Source organism: Chinchilla lanigera, unplaced genomic scaffold (assembly GCF_000276665.1).
Source record: "Chinchilla lanigera isolate Chin_1 unplaced genomic scaffold, ChiLan1.0 scaffold00013, whole genome shotgun sequence".
NCBI lineage: Eukaryota > Metazoa > Chordata > Mammalia > Rodentia > Chinchillidae > Chinchilla > Chinchilla lanigera.
Window position 1 is genome coordinate 14,873,798 of NW_004955414.1, and position 22,376 is coordinate 14,896,173.

The 22,376-nt window shown below is 39.8% G+C and overlaps 1 long non-coding RNA gene across 1 annotated transcript in view; it reads right to left on the bottom strand.

Annotated features, from left to right (window-relative positions):
• LOC102013496 overlaps positions 1 to 22,113 on the bottom strand; it is a 36,673-nt gene extending 14,560 nt beyond the window's left edge. Inside the window, exon 1 of the long non-coding RNA XR_260169.1 lies at positions 21,951 to 22,113. This is a non-coding gene — a long non-coding RNA (uncharacterized LOC102013496). The remainder of the gene's footprint in view (positions 1 to 21,950) is intronic.
• Positions 22,114 to 22,376: the final 263 nt, after the last annotated feature.

Below are 22,376 nucleotides of genomic sequence, written 5' to 3' on the forward strand. Positions count from 1 at the left end.
TCAGGCAGGGCTCACCGGCCACAGCAGCTTCTTAAGGGCCTGGGGTTGTTCTCAGCTTTGCACGGTTTGAGGCTCACTGGTGTCAACTTGCCCAGGGTTGACTTGGCTCTAAGGGACTGCGCCAAGCTAATTGAGACCAAGGGAGATCCCCAAACATCACTTACTTTGGGAGTAAATGTAGGAGGCATATTGCTCTTATAAAGGAAGAGCTGAATATGATTTTTCCATTGTCATATTTTTTTGGCATCAGCTTGGGTTCGATACTGTGTTTCTTTTTGTATATAACTTGCAGATTAAATGCAAACCTTTTGGGAAAACAAGAAACCTCACCTTGCTGAATGTCAATCACAAGTATGTCTTATTTCAAAAAGCAATATAAAGAGAGCAGTGTTTGCAAGGAGCTGCAGTCAGTCTCAGGAGTGGGACTGCCTTGGTGTATCCTGGCTCTCACCAGGCCTTTCTCCAGTGCTGGGTCCTATACCTGCATATCCAACCTCGGCCAAGATCTGTCTTCAATGCCATTGGACCCTTGGGAATCAAATGTTCAGGACCCTGCAAGACCACTCAGACAAGCTCTGGATTACAGACCAGGGTGCGGCCAGTGTCTCCAGATGGCTCCTATGATTAGGCCTGCTTCTGAAAGTAGTCTGTGAGCCATTTCTTAATGACACTCAGGCTAAGGTATGGGACATTTGCAGGATTGATGGGAGTATAAGAGTCAAGGTGGGATACAGAGGAATGTGTTGGTTTCTTTTTTCTTTTTTCTTTTTCTTTGAGACAGGTTTTCATTATGCAGTTCAGGCTGGCCTTGAACTCACTTTGTAGCCCAGGGTGGACTCAAATTCACAGTGGTCCTCCTGCCTCAGCCTCCTGAGTGGGGATTACAGGCATGTGCCACCATGTCCAGCAGGTGGATTCCTTTAAATCTCAGTCTCAATCCCTCTTCCTCTCCCTCCTTTTCTCCCTCTCCTTCCCTCTTTCTCTCTCTGGACTCGGGGTCTTTACTGAGCTACATTCTCAACCTTTTTACGATTATTTATTTATTTATTTGGTAACGGGTATCAAACTCAGGACCTTGACACTTGCCAGGCAGGTGCTTGTACTGCTGAGCTATATCCCTGGTGATTTTTTTTTTAAATTTAGGAGATAGTGTCTTGCTGAGTGGCTAAATTGACCGATTGGGCCCCAACTTTTGATCCAGATGCCTTGTCATTGTGAGGACCACATGGGGGTGTAGTCTGCTCGCAGAGCAGATGCAGTTGCTACATTAAGGCAACGGTTGGTCCCCCCACTCCAAGTTTAGAAACACATGATAGGACTTCTCAGGGCTCTGAGGAAAGGGTCATGCTGGATTCTTTTGGTGGCCCTAGACTAAGCCGGCCCTTCCCCCACAGTGCCTTGTGTGTCAGTTCAGGCTCCACTTTCTTCCCAGTGGACTTGGACTCAAAAACTCCATTTCTTGAACAGTTAATGCTTACAATTTTTTATGTTCTGATCGATTTTGCATGCTTGTGTCTGGTGGTCTGAGCAAATGATTTGAAGGTAACAGTATGCAATGGAATTACTATGGTGAACTCCTACTATCTTGTCTAGTGAAACTCTGTATTATCTCTAATGTTTTATCAAAGAATTATTTTCTTATTCACCTTAATAGTTTGGGCAACCTTTCATTCTTACATCTGGTAATCTGACCAATGTAGTTGAGGATAGCAATATGTAATGTAACAACCACTGTTGATTCGTATTATTTTGTCTTGAGACCCTGCATCACTTTGAATGTTCTTGCTTTGATTTGTTTATGTTCATGATATTGGTGTGCTACTACTGTTCTATTTTTTTGTTTGTTTCTTTCTCATTTACTACTCTCTTTAAAATAAAAAAATTCCATTTCTGCCTCATCCTCATTGATGAAGTCTTTTCAGAATCCCCTTGGCTGAGGCTACTTTTGTGAACCTGTACATATAGCTCTAAGGCCTCTGTCTCCACCATGAAGCCTTCTCTGATGTTCTAGTCAAAAGTGCTCTTGCCACAGTGTTGGCTGCTCTCTCAAGGCACCAAGTGTTACCTGATACCACATGTGGATTAGCAGTGACTCTTGTGGTTATGATGGGAATCTATAAATTGCTAAAGTCAAAAAGTAAATTTGAGGAACTGTACAGTCTGAGTGTCTTTCAAGCTCAGTAAGATGGAGGTCTAATATGATGTCTCCAATTGCATAAATTCCAGGGCTTGCTCTTACTGGCCTGACTCAGGTCACATGCTCATTCTGAGCCAATCACTGCACATGGAGGGATCTGATGCTCTGATTGGTCAGGCTGGGTCACATGTACACTGGGTTATGGGAATGAAGAGAGGAGACCTAGACAAGTCACTTGAACTAAGTGTGGAGAGGGGGCTCCCAGGGTGATTGGGTCTGGATGCTGGGCAGCAGATCCAAATGCATCTGCCTCAATAGTCATCTATTCTTAGGCCTGACCTCACGACTAGTTGTAGTTCTGTGTGTTTCTGCATGCCCTTGTCCAGGACTAGCCACATACCCTTTGTGCTAGATGAAGGAGACAAACGTGGCAGAGTGGCACCAAACAATTTACACTCTGGCAATGGAGAGAATGCCTTCTTATTATCTGAGACTGGAGAGGCAGCCTGCCTTGTCTTGAGCCACAGGCATCCATTTACCCTTATTCTGCCCATGCCAGGAGGTGAGTCCTACTTATCTTGAGAGGACATTTCTACATGTTCTGGCCTGGTGCCATCAGAGGGCATGAACACTGCATAGCTAGGGTGTGAGACCCAGCAAAGCACAACCTGAGATTCTGGATGGCTGCTTCCTCGAGCATGCAGGATAGGAATTGGAGACCTGAATCTCCTTCTGTCGCTGAACCTGGCTGTGAGGTGGGCGGTGGGGGCTGAATCTCTGGCCACAGTATAGTGTCATTTATTACCACCTATATACCATCTAGGGGCCACTTTGATATCTGTTACCTGAATTTTGGTAAACTAATCTCAGGTACAGAAATGTGGGAAAGCAGTCACAAGGCAGAGATAGGACTCTGAGGACTGGGAGCGACAAGTATCTGGATAGTTAGCAAGGGCCTCTCTCAGAAGGTGACATGTGAGCCCAGAACTATATGGTGAAAGGAGCCAGCAGCAGAAGAGGAAAGTGTGCTCCAGGTGGTGAGAATAGCAAGGGCAAAGGGCCTGAGGTTTGTCAGAATCTCATATTTTTGGGATAGAAAGATGACCAGTGTGCCTAGAACAGAGCTAAAGACAGACCTAATGTCGCCACATGAACTCTAAGTGGGCCAGAGAGAGTATGCAGGGCCTGCAGGCTGAGCTATTGGACTGTGTTCTATTGAAGGAGACCACTGTTAGAGGGTTTGAACTGGCAGACCGACACCGTTTAGATTCTTTGGAGCATGAGGGAGCAAAAAGAATTTGGGTTATCAGAGAAAGCGCAGACATGGTAGCCAGGAAACTAGGCTGGGACAAGGAGGGCTGGAGAGCCGGGCATGGTGGCGAACGCTTGTAATCCCAGCACTTGGGAGGCTAAGGCAAGAGGATCGTTGCGAGTTCAAGACCAGTCTGGGCTACAAAGTGAGTTCAAAGCCAGCCTGAACTGCATAGCGAGACCTTGTCTAAAAAAAAACAAAAACAAAAACAAAAAAAAGTAAAGGGCAAGAGCTCACAGGTCGGAGCCAGGGCCAGAGTCTTTTAAATTACCTACAAGAACTGAAGCCTTGGGGTTTTGCAACCAGGGCTTTCTCAGACACTGTAGCAACTAAACACTGCTCTCTGCTGGAACCTTTAAGCATTGCACTCGGTGCCTCAGGCTGTACCAACGGGGGAACTTCTTTGAGAATTGATGGGAGCATCTATAACATGAGAGCTTGCCATCTGGGGCTCTTGAGTCTTCTCCTGAGCTTGCTAGATCCTTACTTGTTTACTTTACCCTAAGGACAATGATCTCATGCTTTCCCTTTGGAGATAGTTGGTTCTGATCCTGAACAGTTTAGAGTGATGTGGCCCTAGAAGGCTGGTCTTGGCTTCCTCCTGGTCTCAGCTCTACACTCTGTACCTCAGGACCACCATGGTGGTGGTGGTGGTGGTGGTGGGGTTGGGGATAGTGACTAATCCCTGAAAGACTGTCCTGTTTCAGGCTGACCCCTACCGTGTCTCAAGCTGTTCCTTCACTGTCTTCCAGCTGGGAGCTCCTGGTCAAAGAGAAGTCCCAAGGTGGGGGTAGGGGTCCCAACAGCCTAGGCACCGACAGAGAGTGTGATTTTCACAGGAAAGTCCCTGCATACTTCCCACTGTGTCACCCTTTCTTTGCCTCCTGTACCTCTGTGTCTATGGAAAGCTGTACCAACGCTTGGTCACCCTGATTGCAGGGGGAGGCTGACAAGGGGCCTGGTGGCAGCAATGACCACAGTGAACACAGGGGCAGGCAGCAGAGCTGTTACAGTTGAATGGACCAATAGTAGTCCAAATTCTTGTTTGATGAGGGAAGAACTGCCAGCTGTACTCCCAGCAGTGAGTAGTAAGCAGCTGTGTTTATTAAAGATCATGAGAAGTTGTGCTTAGGGCCAGTCCCTGCCAACAAAGGTGCTGGGGCTACAGAAAAGCATTTGCATGCAAGGTCAAAGGTAGTAGCAACAACAGCAAGGAGGGAATGAAGGCCGGTAACTCAGGTTTTTAGAATTTAAAGGCCAGACATCTGTACTTTTGATCTGTCTCTCTGAACCTCTCACCTGTGTTTTCACTTAGGGAATTGGTGATCTCCTAGGCTTTGGCTATTTTATTTTTTACCTCTCTGAGAATAATGGAATGACAATCGGATGCTGTTTAGAGTTAAATGGAGGGAAGGGAGTCACTTAGCTCCTTTGTTTCTCACTGTACTAGAGCCAGAGAGGCCAGTGGGCCAGGCTGAGCATAGCAGCAACTGGGCTTCTCTGCAGGACTGCGGGCTGCCCCGCTCTGAGTTTTCAGAGCCTTCCACAGCTGCTGCCCCTCTGCAGTAGCCACAGAGGAGGGTGTCCTCAGGATGGGCAGGAGGAAAGCAGAGGAGAGCGGAGGATGGAAGAGGGGATGGTGGTGGAATGGGACCAGGTACTGGTACCTGTGGGATATTAGTTCCAGGACTCCCCTTGGACACTAAAATCTGTGTATGCTTAAACCTTTTACATAAAAGGGCACTGTATTTTCCTAGGGCATATACACATCTTCCTGCATGCTTTTAATTTATTTATTTATTGATTGATAGTTTTGAGACAGGGTCTTGCTATGTAGTCCAGACTGTACTTCAGTTCACTTTGTAGACCATCTGGCCTCAAACTCTGTGATACTCCTGCTTCAGCCTCCCAGGTACTGGGATTGTAGGTTCTTATATACTTTAAGCCATCTCTAAATGATGTAATAGCTAATTGAATATCAATAACATGGAAATAGGGGCTGGGGATTTAGCTCAGCGGCAAAGCGCCTGCCTGGCAAGCGCAAGGTCGTGAGTTCGGTTCCTGGTACCGGAGAAAAACCAAAAAAAACCCAAAAAAAACAAAAAAAACCATGGAAATAGTTGTTATTATATCATTGAGGAAATGATGACAATAATAAAGTCTACATATTTAGTATAAAAACTTTTCGAAGTATTTTCAATAAGTCATCACTTGAATCTATAAATTTAGAACCCAGGAAGGGCCACTGTACTTAAGTGTAATACTCAGTGACCATGTCCTAGGTGTCATTCCAGCACCTGTAGTAGAAACAGACTCATCAGGCGTTTTGTGAGTACTGCATACCAAGCATGGTCTAAGGCTCGAGCCTACATATGTGAACATACTGCCCTCCTGCAGCCTACATTCTAGTGAGGAAGCAAACAGCCCACCACCGCACAAGCAGATGCCTTCTTTTTTTTTTTTTTTTTTAGACAGGGTCTCACTATGCAGTTCAGGCTGGTCTTGAACTACTTTGTAGCCCAGGCTGGCCTGTAAGGCAGATGCCTTCTGAGAGTCACAGTGCTCACGGAGCTAGGGCAAGGAACTGAGTAGGGAAGGCAGGGGACAGAGGTGGATAGGGGACCCTCTGAGATGACTGTGATGTTGACTGAACTAAAGCCTTCATGATAAGAAGACTGGAAAAACCTCTTTGGGGAAGGCAGGAATTACATGCAGATGAGTCATTAGCAGATACGCATTTGGATGGTAAGAAGGGAGAGACCATGTCACAGATGAATACTTCTCCAGGTTGCTCAGGCAACTCTGTGTGGTCCTACATGCTCCATGCACTACCCCTGTGACTGGGCATCTGCTCAGTCCAGCACCTTGGGAAAGGCTCCTGTGGGCACCACCTATGCCTGGGTTCCATGTGCTGCCCACCTGTTCCTGTGTCTCTGGCCAAGTGTTTCTGCACAAGGGATAGGTGAAGTCTGAGATTGCTGCAGAGACCACGGAGTCACAGGGAGTGAGGTCTTCTTTGTGTGTCTCATGCCTACGAGAATGCCAGAAACATGGCAAGGTCCTGGGAAAGTCAAGTCAGGGATGCCAGGCTGTGACAGGGGAGAAGAAAGGCTCGGGGGATGTGATGGGCCTCAATAAGGTCCATCTGTGCAGGGGCCTCCGCCTCCTCTGCAAGAGGCCTGTGGAGGCTGCTCAGCAAACTGTCTAAGAACATCCTGTGGGAAGCTCAAGGCTACAGGGGAGGCAAGCAAGACAGAGAGATGGGTAGCATGGAGCAGGGCTGGGCCTGACGGCTGGCCCTCACTGTGAAGCTGTCCCTTGAACTCCATATAAACACTGTATGTCACAAACATGTACTAAAATTAGTAATAGCAACAACAATGAAAACAGAGAAAGGGGATTTAGATGGAAGGAGGGAGGATGAGTGGGGAGGAAATGGAGATTAGAAAGACATCAAGATGGGCTGTGTACATGTACTTACTCCTTAAGATGAATATAAACTTCATGTTCTGCAAACATATGCTAATAAAATAAAAATGAAAAAAATCATATCTGGAAAGGGAACAAAACTTCTCAAAAGGAAAGAACAACTAGGATGGGGGAAAGGAGAAAATAAAGAAGGGGAATATATAGATATACACACATACATATACAAGATAGCTAAGATAACTGTACTACTAATTTTTATTAGTTCACTCAAAGGACTAGTTAGTGCTTATATTGTTTGACCAATTTTGCATGCCTATATCTGATAATCTGAGCAACTACTTTCAAGATAACAGTATGCAATATATTAACCATTGTTAATTTCCTATATCTTATTTTGGAATTCTGTATTGTTTTTATTGTGTTTTTTCTTTAAAATAAAATTAAAAAAATCACATTCAATATTATTTTATTGAGGAACTACTGTGTCCCAGGCCCTGGAAACATAGCAGTAAACAGAATGATAAAAATCCTTTTCTTCATGGAGTTTGTTTCTTCATACAAGGTTCAGTGGGACCTCGGTTCATGAACTCAATTCTCTTCACAGTTCTGGTCAAAAACTGAACTGGATGAAAACTGAATCAAATTTCCCCATAAAGTTAACATTGGACCTAACCATTAAATTTCTTTACTTCATGTCCAATTTGGTTTGTGACCAGAATCATGGACAGAACCCAGTTTGTGAGCAAAGGTACCAAGGTATGACTGTATAGTCAAAATATACAGAGACTATTTAAATTGAAAAATTTCATATTAAACTTATAGTAAAAGACACACTGCCATTTGTCTTGGTTACTTTTCTCTCATTGCTGAGAAAAATACCTGATACCTAGAATTAAGAAAGGAAAGGTTTATTTAGCTCATAGTTTGTGGAAGTTTCAGTCCATACTCATCTGGCTCCAAGGCAGAGTGGCACATGGTAGAGGGCAACAGTTCATGGCAGTGGGAAACAGCAAAAGCAAAAAGAGCAAGGAGGGAGGACCAAGAGAGAGCAAGCCTCTTTCCTCCTTTATATTGTGTTCAGGCTACCCGCCCTAGGGTGGGTGTAGCATTGACACTGATAATTCCGGCATTGGACCATGAATCAGTCAAAAACTCTAGAAGCCGCCCGTGACTGCCTGAGTCTTTGGGAGGACTCCAGACACAAATCATAACAACATTAATTCCTCTCAAAATACTCCTTCTTGCTTCAAATACACTTATTCTTGCCACTTTCTCAAGCAGTTGCGGAAGTCCTCTTTCAAGTGTCTTCATACTATTCTGGCTGCCTCAACATTCTGAATGAATTCAGTGTGTTTACCTTTCAAGTCAGTATGACTTTGGGAAGGAGCCAGAAGTCTCACAATGGCAAATCCAGTGACTACTGTGGATGAGAAAGCACTGTAATGTTTTTATGAACCTGTCTTTTTGTTGGATGGCACTTTACCGTATTTTTGATCACAACTCATAAAGACATTTATGAAAGATGACTTCCAGGGTCACTCAGAATGTGGCTAGAACAGTGGATAGGTGTTTGAAGCAAGGGGGGAGTATTTTAAGGGAGATTAATGGCAATGTCTCTTTATTCCAAGGTGGGATGTAAGGAGGAAGATAGTTGGAAATGTCCCCCATCAAGGTTTTCTGATTGGGAAAATTACAGAAGAGACAAAACTGAGGATCAATCTCTTTTCATTTTCTTCTTCTTGGATAACAGTTACAGCCTAGTTTATTTATAGGCAAAAATAAACCCGACATGACACTAAATTATCCAATAGAAAAATTTATTCCCTTCTCATATATGAGATTTCATACCGGTCTAGTTTGGCAACTGCTTAGGTATCAGGGATCCAAGCTTCTACCTTCTATCTGTCTACTTCATCATTTTATTATGTGGCTTCCATCCTCAGTGCTACTTTATGGTCCATAATGGTAATTGGTGCTCCAACCATTACATCTGCATTCCACATAGCCTGAGAGAGAGCTCAGCTTGTAGTTGACTTAATTTCCTTCACCATCTTTATGAGGAGATTGAAAGAGTGTTTCCACCTGCATCTCATTGTTCAGAATGCCTTGTGATCAGTGAAAAATCATTGTTTTTTTAATATGTGAAGGAAAATAGATTTGTTGTTACAAGTGTGATTGCTGTCAGTTAGCCTAAATACTAAATAAATGATATACTGGAGTAATCCAGATCATAAAAAACTAAGAGGTGAAAAAGGGGGCTGATGTGAGATGAAAATAAAGGCTTCACCTATTGCTGCAGTCAGAAGATTTTGTCAATACTAAGAAACACAGAGATAACTGATAGGGAGAGGCTGTTGAAAGAATGGACTGAATGTTGTTTTGGGGAGGAATTGGAATCTAGAACATAGCTGTGAAGGTTACAGAAGGAATCTCTTGTGGTAGAGGAGGGGATAAAGCATGGGATGGGAAGCAGAGAAGTCAATGTGGAGGATCCTCAGAAAACTAAAAATAGAATTCCTGGAGGATCTAGCTACCCAACTGTTGAGTACATATGCAAAGGAAATGAAGTCAACATGCAAAAGAGACACCTTCATGCCTACATTCATTGTAGCATTGTTCATAATAGTGAAGATAAGGAACCGGCCTAGGTGTTCATCAATGGGTGTGGGAAGAAAATAATACAGTGTGCATATACAGTGGAGTGTTGTTCAGCCATGGAGAAAAACAAAATCCTACCATGTTCAGGGAAGTGGTTGGAGCAGGAGGATATCATGTTAATAGAAATTAGGCAGACAGAGAAAAACAAGTTTCACATGTTGTCTCTGTTATGGTTTGTGTCTGCATGTCCCCTCAAATCTTCATGCAGTTGTGGGGCAGGCTTCTAGATATTTGATTGATCCATGGTCCACTGCTGGGATTATAGGTGTGAGAGCTACACCTGTCCTGGAGGAGATAGTTTGCATATGTAGGGGAGGAAAAGAGGCTGCTTGCCACCCCTCCTCCCTTTTTGCTCTTGTTGCTTTTACAGTCACGAACCTTTGCCCTCTGCCATGTACAACTTTGCCTGGGAGCCAGCCAAGTATGGACTGAAACCTCCACAAATTGTGAGCTAAATAAACCTTTCTTTCCTTAATTTTGGGCATCAGGTATTTTGTCTCAGCAATGAGAGAAAAGAAACCAAGACAGTCTCATATGTGAAGACCTAAGTCTCTAAAGCAGAAGAGGAATTATCAGGGACTAGGAAGTAGGCAGCGGGGAGAGCTAGGCCAGAGGTGGATGGACATGATCCAAACACAGTATATGCATATATAAAAACATCACAGGGAATGCCATTACTTTGTACAATTACTATATGTTAATAAATAAATATAAATATAAATTAAATAAATATAAATATTATACAGGGAACTCCTGAGAGAGAGCAAGAAAGAGAGAGAGGTTGAGTGCATGAGTCCCTGTTCAACAGGCTCAGTCTAGGTCCTTGATTCACTGGCAGGTAAGTCTCCCCAAAATTTTTAAAAATATTGGGATGAAGTCTATAAGCTATGAAGGGGCTGTGAGCAAAATTCTACGCATGAAGCAAAGAGCTGACTTGTGAAACAGGGAGAAGTGACATAAAATATAATTGCTTCCAAATACAGTTGCCTCTGAATTTTATAGTTCAAACACATATTAGTGAGAAGCATATCGTAAATATCTATAGAGGTACATAGCTTTTTCTGTACTAAAATATTTTATGAGACAATATATTCTGGGGAATACAAATATTTCATAAAAAAAGTTTAAATAAATTCCTTATCATGTCCTACCCCAGCCATGCCTGATCAGCTCATATCTGCCTAGCACTGCACAGTTTAGGAGATCAATGGATGAGACAGGAACTCTCTCTACCAGCAGGATGATCCGGTGACACAAATCTCAGGAGTGAAGGCACTGAGAAGGCACCTTGTTGGCCTAACATACTAAGCACAAAAATCTCATTTTACACAGTGAAAGAAATAATCTACTCTTGTAGAAACTTGAGAGTAATAAATAAATGAATAAATAAATTGAAGGGAAGCAAACAGAAGAAAGTCCCTAAGTAGTTACCATTCAGAAGGCCACACTGGGAAAGATGTAGGAAAGGCCTAGTAGGAAACACATGGAAAAGCAAAACATAATTAAAGTAATAAATGTTATATGGAAATGTGTACCCTGTTTTTGATCATGCGCCTTTGGGAGCTCTTATAGTGAGTGAATAATGAAGGCTGGAGTGCCATGCAGAGACGTGTAACACAGTTCAGTTTCCCAGTGATAACTTGATTAAGAATTCACTTGAAACATCATATTATTTTACAGTTTCCAAGACCATGGACAATCTTGTGGTACATGGTGTCATCAAATGGGACAGAATCAGTTTAGAATGCTTAGGGTGACGTGCTGAGCCAGTGGCCAGGTGAGAACACAAATACAATGGGAAGACAGAACTGTACTCAGACCCTTATTTCTATGGCCTTTTGAGTGGATTGACTACACGGTGAAGGGAACTAGTGAGGACATATTTCCCTCCTCAGCTGGAATATAAACATAATCTGCATATTTCTCTTGTCAATCAATTGAGTTTTCTTTGCTCAATTTAGGTAATGAACATGAATTAGCAAAGCATAACTCTGTTGGTGGATCTGGGCTTTAAGTGCCAATGGGATCTGAGGGCCTATGGCGCTCAGGGTTTAGTGCTACACATTTGGCTTCTAGACTCCTCATTGCTGCTGCTGGACAATACAACCAGTCAGTACCAGTCAGTGGCAGTTACCTTCAGGTGAAACTGCTCCTTGCTGTTCTCTGCTACTTTTGGACACTGCTGCTATTCAGTGGCAATCAGCTCTCATGGCTTTTCCACTGCCAGTTGCTGCCTCTTGTCACCATTACCACTTACTGCCTCTGATGGAATTGGCTGCTGGTGAGTGCTGGTGAGGACCACAGCTTATTACCACTGCTGGCCTTGGTCACCAATATACATTGACTTCTGCCATGAATTTCAAGAACTCTTCTGGGCTAAGAGCACTTAGTGTCTATAGCTCTTTTTAAGGCAAGCTCCTCTGAGGACATGACTCAGGATAAAAGTCCTGAATAGATTTACAGGACTTTCCGATCCCATACTATCCTACAAACAAATAATGCATAGATTTATAGGACAATTGGGGAGCAAGGCTCTATTTAGTCAGAGCAGGAAGTCAGCAAGACAGGAGGAGACCTCCTAGACCAACCTGAGAATTATGAAAAGATTGGTGTGCCTACAATTCATGCCTAAAATTCGTCCAATATCAAGCTTGTTGATTGGCCCAAAACAAAACTTTTCAGGCTTGACAATTGGCCCAAATTAAATTCTACAATTTGGCTTAACTTCAAGTCTGCTGGAGTCCATCATATGTCTTCTGGGGTGGTCTTGGGACATTGATGCACCATTTATGGTAAAGGTTTGGGGAACATGTCGCTTCTTAATTGACAGCTTCTGCATCTCTGCAAAAAATGGTGGAGCTAATCTAGATACACCTGCCCCTTTTAGGGATCTTTAAGAGTGCTAGCCATGTCAATCATGGCTTATTGGGGTTTGGGAATCTTGGAGATGTCAACAATTGGGCCAGATTTCTTCTCAATCTCTCTCACTAGGTGCAATTTCCTGGCAACCTCTTCAGAGAGGTAGCAACTGTGCCTGGAACAGGGGAATGGCGCTGTGGCTGTCAGGCAAGATGTGCCTTGTGTCAGAGCAGCTCAGAGGGTAGTCCCAAATTAACTGCAGGTGGCAAGTGGATGCTGAGGCAATTAGTTTAGTCCATCCTCAGGATACTAAGGGAGTGTGAGGAAAAGTGAAAGGAAAGGGTATGACAGTTGTCCCTTGAAATGTGACTCCTTCCAGCTCTTCAGAAAAATGAAAATGTTAGGCCATCAATCTCACTCAGACAGGAGAATGACTCATGTCCTGCACTTAACCAGGTGCCCTAGACACATGGAAGGGCCTAGCTGGGTGTGTAGCTATTACCCTGTATGTCAACTTCACATCATTGTCTTCAACATTGTCCTTCTCTGTAAATGAAAGTAGAAAAGACAATAAAAGAGAAGCAGCTGACACCAAAGAGAATGGCAAAAATATCATCATCAAGATGGTGAGTGCTAAGTACACAGCATTTGTGAAAGGTACCAGTTCCAGGAAAATGAAGAAGAAAATTTCAGAAGTTTTTGTGTACATGAATGGTAGCTATTTCTCTTCCACCAAATGAGTAAAACTTATGTCTGCTTTTGTAAATTTAAAGGATTACTAGTGTACAGCTCAGGATGTTTGCTTATCTATGCATATTATCAGTATCAGGATGTTCACATGTGTTTTGAAAAAAATCAAGAGAAGGTGATTACAACCTCAAAGTATAGAAACAGGAAATCCCAACCTACTTTGCCAAAAATATGAAGCTGTAATCCCTCAGAAAAACAAATAGTACTGAATGAGAAGGTTTTTTGTTTAAATAAAAAATGAAATAAGGGCTGTCTGGGCTTTAATGAACCAGTTTTTATGTTCGCTTATCATCATATTATTTATAACTTGTTAGCAAGAAAAAGAGTTTAGGTTACATTTATCTGTTCATAAGAAATGCTTAGATAATCAATTGGCATGTGCTTTGGGGGAAGAGGTATTCCATCCAAGCATACAGACCAGGGCAGCTGGAAATACTTTTTTCTAAATGTTTCCATTCATAAAAGGGTTTTGCCAAAGACAAAAATCACATGATTGTCTTAATAGATGCCTACAAAGGATTTAACAAAGTCCAATACCCATTCATGATATAAACACTACAGAAAATTGAGTAGAGGGTCTTTATCTTAATTTGATAAAAGCCAGCTATGACAAATCAACAGCTAACATCATATTAAATGGTCAAAAACTGAAAGCTTTCACTCTGAAATCACGAACAAGACGATGATGTCCACTATCACTACTCCTATTCAATATAGTTCTGGAAACATTGGTCAGAGCAATTAGACAACAGAAAGAAATAAAAGGAATAAGGATAAGAAAAGAAAAAGTGAAATTATCATTATATTCAGATGACATGATACTCTACATAGAAGATTTTCAGAAGCTCCATCCAGAGACCTGTAGATTTAGTAACCAAATTCAGTAGCATAGCTGGATACAAAGTCAACATTCAACTATCAGTAACATTCTAATAGCAACAAACTCAGACAGAAAAATTAGGGAAACCACACTCTTTACAATAACATCCAAAAAAATGAAATACTTAGGTATCAACTGAACAAAAGTAAAAGATCTATACATTCAACACTACAACAACACTATAGTACTCTGAAAAAGATTGAAGAAGATATCAGAAAATGGAGACATACCTTGATCATGGATAGGAAGAACAAACACAGTGAAAATGGCCACACTCCTAAAACTATTACACAGATTTAATGCAGTCCTGATCAAAATACCATTAGCATACCTCACAGAACTAGAGAAAGCATTCCTTAAATTAATTTGGAACCAGGAGAAACATAGAATAACAAAAGCAATTTTGGGTAGCAAAAGCAAGTCAGGGGGCATCACAATCCCTTACCTGAAATTATACTACAAAGGTGCTGTGATAAAAACAGCACGGCACTGGCAAAAAACCAGACTTGAGAATCAGTGCAACAGAATAGAAGATGCTGACACAACTCCAAATGTACTAAATCACCTTATCTTTGACAAAGAGGCCAAAAATATTCACTGGAAGAAAACCTCTTTAATAAATGGTGCTGGAAAACCTAGCTTTCCACATACTAAAGACTAAAACTAGACCCATGTCTATTACCATGCACTAAACTAAAGTCAAAATAGATCAAAGATCTAAATATTAAAACTAAAACACTAAATCTACTGGAACAGTAAATAGGTAGAAATCTTGAAAACATAGGTGTAGGCAGAGACTGAACGAAAATCATTAGATTAAACCACTAAATGTACTAACAAGATGATTTATCCTTGCATTACAGAGTCAACCATCCTCTGGGTTATGTGATTGCTATAGCTAGACAGCTCATGTGAGTACACCAAATTCTTCACTCAGCTACCCCAATGGCCTTCTTTCCTACACCTGCCACCCTCTGATTCTTCATCCCTGGTATAAGGTGACACTTAGCTACAGGGATATGGGAGTTTGGGGTTCAGGGCCCCTCAGAAGAACTTGCACAGTTTTAAATTAAAGATCTCATTATCTCATTTCTCTGCAGGCCTGTACTTTTCAGTATTTGTAGAAAGGTGACAAGATCCCGTGGGGCAGGACAGAGCCATGAAAACCTCAGTGGAACATTTCAATTGTCTATTAATTTCTTTTGTTTTCTGCTGGATCACTGCCTTCTTAAGAGAGCTGTGCTCAAAACTTTTCTTTAAGTTTCCTAGGTACATAAATGTTATGTGGCTCAATTTAATTTTTACTTTAGCAGAGTGAGTCATTTGTTGGTGCAGATGTCTTACATATCTTTTGTTACATTTATCCCTTTGTATAGTGTATTTTTTTGTATAGTGTATTTTTGGTATTACTCTAAACAATTTTTAAAAAACTAATTTTTCCAAAGCCATTCCTAGAATAGGAGTACAACTGATATATCCATATACTTACCACATTATTTCATTAATTCTAATAATTCTCTTGTAGATATTAATATTAGAGAATTTTGATTCCATATTCATGACATATTAATCTGTAATTTTCTTTAAAAAAATAGTATATCTCCTTTTGATTTTAAACTTAAAATTATTTTGCTTATATGAAATGAGTTGTAATTAGGTTTCTCTTTTTCAGAAATGCTATCCATGATTATTACTGAATATTTGATACAAAACACTATAAACTCATCTGGGTCTAGAATTCTTTTGGGGAGAAGGATTTTGATTCTTTTGTACCTACAAGATATTTCATATTTTTACTTCTTCTATCATGTTTGGTAATTTGTATTCATAGTGTGCTTTTAATATTTAATTTTGATAGAATTTGTGGGGTTAACCTCTTTTTAATTCTTGGTGCTGATTTGTGTTTTCTCTTTTTCTTTGATCAATCTAGTTAGATTTTGTAATTTTTGAACTTGAAAAAGACAGCTGTATCAATTATTTTCACCCTCTGACTCTTTTTGTTGGTTTATTCTCCTGCCTTCGTTATGTCCTTCCTAGATATGAAACATCCACTGAATTTCATAGAAATTATTTTGTGATAAAAGAAGCCACAGTTTATTATTGTGATCCTTTTACATTTGAGAACAGTTTTTATTCCAACATATAGTCTATTTAGATGTACTATGGGCAGGAAAAGGAATATGCATTTTTTAGTTCGGGAATGTAGTGCTTAATGATATTCACTACACAGCCCTGAGAGTATTGTTCACGACTGTCTTTACTAGTTTTTCTCTCTGCTAACAATTTATGAGGAAGGGGTGTTAAAATCTGTAATATAAAAATTGTATACTCATTTTACCTCTCAATTTTTGCTTCAAACATATGGCTACATTGCTAAATTATGAACTGTTTTAGTTATTTTGTCTCAGCGATGAGACACCTAAAGTTCGAGGGGGAAAGGTTCATTTGGCTCACAGTTTGAGGAGGTTTCAGTCCATAATCAGCTGGCTCCAAGGCAGGGTGGCACATGGCAGAGGTACAATCATTCATGGTGGGAGAAGACAGCAAAGGCAACAATACAGAGAGAATGATGGAGAGAAAGAGAGAGAGGGAGAGAGCGGGGGAGAGAGGGAGAGAGAGACAGAGACAGAGAGAGTGAGAGAGAGAGTGAGGGAGAGATGCAGACTACCCACCTACCCACCCTAGGGTTGGTGTAGCAATCTCACCCTTAATCCCAGCATTGAATGATGAATCAGTCATGAACTCTACATTCAGCCACCTCTGAAAAGCCCACTCCCATAACTATACAAAGCTTTGTGGGGACATCTAGACACAAGCCATAACATGAACATTTACATTTGTTATGCCTTTCTCATAACATTTTAAATTTATCATGGTGAAATAGCCCACTTTTTAAGCCATAAAATGCTTTCCCTTAAAAATCTGAACAGACTCAAACCTTTTAGTAAGATTGAATCAGTAAGCAGAAATCCGCCCACAAAGAAGAGATCAGTTCTAGAGTTGACCAACTTTAGTAAATTCTATCATTTAAGCAACAATTACCAATAATTATCATGAAATTCATACCAAAACATATTGAAGATAAGACAACACTTTTAATGAGTCCAGGGTTACCATGATATAAAACAAAACAAAGACGCTATACAAAAAGTATATAAAAATCTTCCTGATAATATTGCTGCAATATTCTTCAGCAAAAGATTGGCAAACACAATCCAACAGAACAGTGAAAGGATGGTGCACTCTGAGCAAGTAGGATATATTTCTGTAATGCACAGATGATTCCAACTTTAAAAAGCAATTAATATAAAATCCCATATCACCAAAAGAAGGAAAAATGCATAATTATCTAAACTGATGCCGAGGGAAATTTATTTAACAAGATCCCTAACACTTCATGATAAGATCTTTCAACAGCTATGGTTAGGAATCACTATGGTTAGGAAAGGTAGTAATTCCTAACCATAGTAATTAAAACATTTTTAAAGTCACATTTGAAAGGCCCACAGATACCATCATATCCAGTGATGAGTAAACCTTAAAATTTTGGATGGATAGTTCTTAAAACTTTTCCTCTAAAATCAGAAAGAAGGCAAGGACATCTGCTTTTTCTATCTCTGTACAGCATAGTATTGAGTAGTCTTAGCCAGATACATTAGGCTAGTAAAAGAAATAAAAAGTACAAACATTGAAACAGAAAAATAACATCTCTATTTATCTCCATGTGTAAATGTGATCTTCTACACGGAAAACTCCAAGTTCTGGGAAAAAAGAAACTACCTATAACATAAAATTCAGAAAAATTTTAGAAAATTAAAATGCAAGAAAAGCCTTTGAGTAGGTCAGGCAATGAGGGAAGGGAGGAGAATAAGGAGGGAAAAAGAAGATTAAAAATTATATACACATATATAGGAACTTTCCAAAAAGAATAAAAATGTCATATATTACAAACATATGACACTTTAAAAAGCAAATCAGGTGATTTTACATAGATTAACAATGAATGATCCCTATGGAAATTAAAAGATAATTTCTTTTAGAAAGCATAGAAGAGAACAATATACTTAAAAGCAAACTTAACCAAAGAGGTGAAAGACTTCTATACTAAAAACTATAAAACATTACAGTAAGAAGTTAAAGCATCTATCAGTGGGTAGATATATAGATTGCATAACAATATATTTAAGAAGCCAGTAATATAAAAAAATCTATAATTGCATATAATACTGGTCAAAATTATAAGGACATTTTTGGAGCAATAGAAAAATCCATTTTAAAATTTATATGTAATCTACTAGGCACACAACACAGCTAAAACATTTTGAAAAAGAAGAACAAAGCCACACAGGTCTCATTTTCTGCATTTTGAAGAGTTGTTTGCTTTTTCTAAATTTTACATTTTTGGTGTAAAGTATGAAGAATTGGTGAAATTAAACCATTTTTAACACCTGACATTGATTTACATTTTCTTTTTCTTATCAATCTAGATTAAGAGGTTTTTCCTTTGTGATCTTCATAAAATCCATAATTTGGCAGCCCTGAAAATTTTCCACAAATTATATTTCTTGCTGGAATCCCATTTTTTTGCCATAAATAAATAAATTATATATATAGCCTAAAAATTTGTATAACTTTTCTCCATTGAATTTTTAAGACTTCTTTTATGCACCAGTGTGCAGTCAATCTTGTATCTGATATGAAGAAGGCATGCTGCCTCTTCTTTAGGTGAGTAAAAGTACATAATTGTTAGTATATATTGTTTGACTATTTTCAAATCTTTTTTCTTTACTTTTTATTACTGTTAATTCCTATGAGAAGGAAAAATTATTCCCTAGAATGATTGTGAAATTGTATGTCTCTATTTCTCAATTTTTGCTCAAGTATTTAACCATATTGTTAGTTATATACACATTAATATTTTTAAGACTTTTTAATAGTGTTTAGATTTAATTATGGTTATAACTCTAGGGGTGGTAAGATGCTTAGCATTTATGCCTACTTTATCTGATGTTAAAGTAGACATTTGTAATTCTTTATTTCATTCTTTACCTAGTGTTATGTCTTTCATTTCTCATGTAAAGTGCTCCTGCATTAGAAAACATGTTATATACCCTTTTGAAAATATACAGTATCTGTCTTTTTCACTTTAGACTTTTGGACTGTAAATTATTTATGAAATTATTGTTATTTTTCAACTGAGATCATTCATTTTTTTCTTATGTTTGCTCCCCCATGGATTTGTATGTATGTGTGTACATGCTCAGATTTTTCTTTTTCTTTTCTTACATTCTTTCAGATATTTCATAAAATTAGAAATGTAATCTAACTTATTAACTGATATATTGATAATATCTTTTGAATAATTTTCTTTGCAGCTTATCAAGTGATAACAATCTACTACTACTTTGTGTAAGCAATTAAAACTTTAAAACCATATGAGTTCATGTACACCAAGTTTTACCTATTACATTCCTGCATAAAACTGCTTTAAATTATTTTATATTGTTATGTATATTTTATAAAAGAACACACAAATTTTATAAAAATTGTATTAAAAAATCATAAGTAATCTTTTCTAGTACCACAGAAGTTTTACATCTCTGAAAATTTTTTTTAAGAGTAGGAAGAATTTATTGAGGGAAAGAAAGCTTCAATATGAGAGGGACAGAAGGGGACCCAGAAGGGTTTGCCCACTAACCCTGCTTCTCAAGGGTGTCTTATTAAGCAAAGCCATGAGGTGAGGCAGGCTTAAGGTGGGACAGGACTATCATCAATCGATAAGATTACAAATATGGTCACTTAGGTAATACTGATCCAATAGCAAATCATAGGATGGGTATGAGGTGGGACAAAACTATAGTCAGCCAATAAGCATACAACAAGTATAGTCACTAAGGTCATATTGATTAAATGAGGATGAAATGGGGAAACAAGTTACATAGCAAGCAAACATGCACAGACAAGGACTTACCCTGAAGGGGTGGGTTAAGGAGGTTTGGTCCTCCACCCCAAGGTGATTGATACCTGCTTAGAATATCAATCACTTTTGTTCATCTTTAGGGGAAGTATATGGATGAGTAGTTCTTTTTCTTGAAGACCATTCTTCAGTGAATATACTTCTAGCAACAGTTGTCTTCTACATTGATCTCTTGAGGGCCCAGCCCTGTTTGACTGCTGGCAATATTTCTACCTAACTGAGCTATCTATAATATTCCCCTCTCTGAAGAAGTACCCCTAACTACTCAATTTGCTTCTTCCAGCTGAAGAGGGTCATAGTTGCAATCAGCAATGAGAGATACTCTTCAGAGGGTCTATCTAAAGGCCCTCAATAGACACCAGGTGTTCTCATCTTGGGTAGATGTACAGCTTTAAGTCTGGAGGAGACAAATGTATGGACCAAATAATAAAATCCACAAGATAATTATTAATATAACCAACAAAATTTTCCACCAGGAGGAACCCATAATAGTTTTTCATAAAGAGGATAAGGAGAAGGTCCAGGGAGTTTCAGAATCTGACATGCTATTAACCTGTCATTTAATATCTTGAACAGCTATTGAGATATTAGCAGAAACATCAGGAATGCACACACAACATTAATCTTTTATAATTGCACAAGTACCCCCTTGTGCTGCTGTTAGGATTTCTAGTGCAATCCAAGTTTGGAGGATGGCTCGTCTTATTAATTTTACTTCTTCATTCAAGAGAGAGAGTAGCTGTGGTGTCATTTAAGACCCACTTATTATAGGTAGTTAAGGCCTGAGTATGCTAAATGACATCTTTTAATCCTAGGGAAGGGATAAAGATAGAGGCCAACTGGTCATACCAGTGAAACATGATTTTAGACCATAAATGGATAGGTGGAACAAGTTTGCAGGTCCATACTTTCGGCACTTTTACCTTGTAACCATGAAAATCCCAGCATGTATCTTCCTATACATCCAGGGGGAAGCCAGGGCCACAGATCGGTTCCACAGGACCAATGAGCAACACTGGGGGCTTCCCATCTAATTCTGGGGTGATTAAACTAGTTTGTTGCACACCAATCTTCAGCCTGTAGTTATTGTGTGTATACATCATTTGGGGAGTGTCCATCCAGAGTATTTAGTAGAGTTAGGCTAATGAAAATAGGAGTGATTTTTCTGTTCCTAGCAGAGGGGGGCCTTTCTACTAAGATATCCTGTAGTGGAGGTTAACCAAAGATAATCACCCAATATTTAAAAGTAGAAATCTTGATATTTGAGAGCTTGTTTGCCCTCAGGATACTTTTATTTAATAGGGGTCCTACTAAAGCATTTAAAGAAGATTCAGTGGCATTGTTAGAAAAAATTCTATTATGTCCAGGATTAAGAATATGGTTTTTAGGCCACTCAGCTATAAGGTAGCTGAGTGGCCTACAATCGTGGGCTAAACTATGAACTATCAAATTCTTTCATAACTCATCAATATAGTTGTTACCATTTGTGCTTACATGCCCTCCCAAAGCCTCATGCAGTCATGGGGTGGACTTACAGAGTTTTTGATTGATCCATGGTCCAATGCTGGGATTATGGGTATGAGTGCTATATCTGCCCTGGGGCAGGGAGCCTGCATACAGTATAAGGGAGGGAAAGAGTCTTACTCCTGCTGCTCCTCCCTTTGCTCTTGTTGTTTTTGCTGTTTTCCACTGCCGTGAACTATGGCCCTCTGCCATGTGTTACTCTTCCTTGGAGCCAGCCAAATATGGACTGAAACCTCCTCAAACTGTGAGCTAAATAAAACTTTCCATCCTTAATTTTGGTGTCGGGTATTTTGTCCCAGTAATGAGAGAAAAGTAACCAAGAAAATAGTCTTTTCTATTTTCTAAAAGTAACCAAGAAAATAGTCTTTCTATTTTCTAAGAAAATAGTTTTTTCTAATCATCTCCCCGAAGTATAGATACCCACCAAGGAAGTCTAGATGTACTGGACAAGAGGAGCAGGCTACATATCCAGCAAGATGTTTGTTGTAGTGACTCTGCATATTCTTGTGCCAACCTTAAAGAGGAATTGTATTCTCCCTTAAGTGATAAAGTGATTAATAAAGGAGCTAAGAGTAAAGTCTTAGATTACTTATCTGAAAGCTTTGTTTTTTTCTTGAACGGGAATTTTAAGTCTTCTATGGGTCCACAGGAGTATTCTGATTATGGTTTCTCACACTCAGCAACAGTCTCTGGTTCCCAGGATTTGAGTTGGGTGTGGTGTATTTAGGAGTCCAGGCCTGCTACTTTGATAGCTGACAGAGTTGACAGGATCACAGTGTGTGGTCCTTGCCAGGTTGGTCCTAGGGAAGAGAATGATGAAGGATGAGACGTTACCAGTATTTAGTCTCTG